The sequence below is a fragment of the Tursiops truncatus genome, chromosome X, assembly GCF_011762595.2.
Source record: "Tursiops truncatus isolate mTurTru1 chromosome X, mTurTru1.mat.Y, whole genome shotgun sequence".
In the NCBI taxonomy this organism is placed as follows: domain Eukaryota; kingdom Metazoa; phylum Chordata; class Mammalia; order Artiodactyla; family Delphinidae; genus Tursiops; species Tursiops truncatus.
The window spans coordinates 44,136,032-44,137,863 of record NC_047055.1 but is presented as its reverse complement, the minus strand read 5'-3'; the positions used below and the strand labels follow the sequence as shown (position 1 = coordinate 44,137,863).

At 42.8% G+C, this 1,832-nt stretch overlaps 1 non-coding gene across 1 annotated transcript; it reads left to right on the top strand.

Annotated features, from left to right (window-relative positions):
• Positions 1 to 788: 788 nt before the first annotated feature.
• TRNAG-CCC (transfer RNA glycine (anticodon CCC)) lies at positions 789 to 861 on the top strand. The gene has a single exon. It is a non-coding gene; the product is annotated as a tRNA-Gly (tRNA).
• Positions 862 to 1,832: the final 971 nt, after the last annotated feature.

Below are 1,832 nucleotides of genomic sequence, written 5' to 3'. Positions count from 1 at the left end.
TATCATCCAAATTTGTAAACCGAAATAATTTAAATACCTTAATATATACGAACATTACATATACGAACATTAAAAGTGAATTTACACCAATCTGTTCATAATGGTTACCTCTGCAGTGTCAGATTAAACAGAGAACAGACTGGTGGCTGCCAAAGGTGGGGAGTGGGGGAATCGGGTAAAGGTTGTCAAAAGGTACAAACTTTCAGTTATAAGTTCTGGGGAATGTCATGTACAGAATGGTGACTATAGTTAACAATACAGGATTGTATACTTGAAACTTGCTGAGAGAATAGATCTTAAAAGTTCTCAGGGCAAGAAAAAGATTGTCACTGTGAGGTGATGGATATTAACTAAATTAATTGTGGTAATCCAAAAAAGGTGCAGGATGGTGAAACTTCACTTCCGTAGTATTTGAACTTCTCTTCAACATAGTAGCTCTTTTGTGATTTTTAAACATGTATATCAGGAAGAAAAGAAGGAAGGAGGGTTAACGTTCACTTGGAATCCTCATTCAGATCAAATAGAATTTCATTTGAAAAATAGCCAGGAATCAGAAGGCTTGTTTTATCTGGCCTCCTCTAGACTTGAATTTTATAGGGAAAGCGCTCCAGGACATTGAGCAGGAAGCTTCTTATGAAGAGTCCAGTCCCTCCTCACAAAAAACAGGTGTGTTTTTAGGTTGCTGCGCTAGTCATTAGTACAGCCCACACCCTTTGGGTAGAAAAGAAAGCACAACAACTGCTCTAGTCCTTGAAAGAAAAATTGATTTAAATTCAAAACCAGGGACTTCCCTGGTGATCCAGTGGTTAAGATTCTGCACTCCCAATGCAGGGGGCCCGGGTTTGATCCCCGGTCAGGGAACTAGATCCCACATGCTGCAACTAAAAAAGATCCTGCATGCCTCAACGAAGATCTTCCACGCAGCAATGAAGATCCCGCGTGCCGCAACTGAGACCTGACGCAGCCAAATAAATAAATATTTTTTAAGAAATGCAAAAGCAGGGCTTCCCTGGTGGCTCAGTGCTTGAGAGTCCGCCTGCCGATGCAGGGGACACGGGTTCGTGCCCCGATCCAGGAAGATTCCCACATGCCGCGGAGCGGCTAGGCCCGTGAGCCATGGCCGCTGAGCCTGCGCGTCCGGAGCCTGTGCTCCGCAACGGGAGAGGCCACAACAGTGAGAGGCCCGCGTACCGCAAAAAAAAAAAAAAAAAAAAAAGCAAAAGCAAAATTCCCTCAATTCCTTTTGCTTTCTTGATTCTAATATATACTTTTACATATCTGTTTATATCAGCAGAAAACCTCTTCCTTCAGCTACACTTAAAAGTGGACCCCCAGGTGGTCAGAAGTTGCTGATCAGAACTTGCTATAACCAGCAGCTAAAATTAGGCGGATGAGGGGCCTTGCGAAGTCAAACTGAGAATCTGAGCAGATGGGTATCCCAAACACTGAGAAAAGAGAAAAGACAAGGGTTCAGGTGGAGGGTCAAGTAGGCAGCCTCTCTTTGCCTCCAGACTCCAGACTCTGTGACTATCTCACTGTTAGGCCTATGTTTCCCATAAATATATCTGGAAAAACAAAAACCAAAAAACCCTCTGATCTTGTCCTAAAGATGGGCATCTTTCTTGATAAGACTATAATCGTCAGGACTCCAGTCTTTTTCCCTGTAGGGCAGCTGAAATGTGGCCAGGTGGTATTGTGAAATTCATCAGAAGCCAACTAATATACGCAACAATTTACCATCATTTTCATTTTCATCGTGGAGATCACTCCTACTAATCCAGACCCTCACAGCCATATAACAATAATCATTTTCAGAATACCAGTGACAAGAG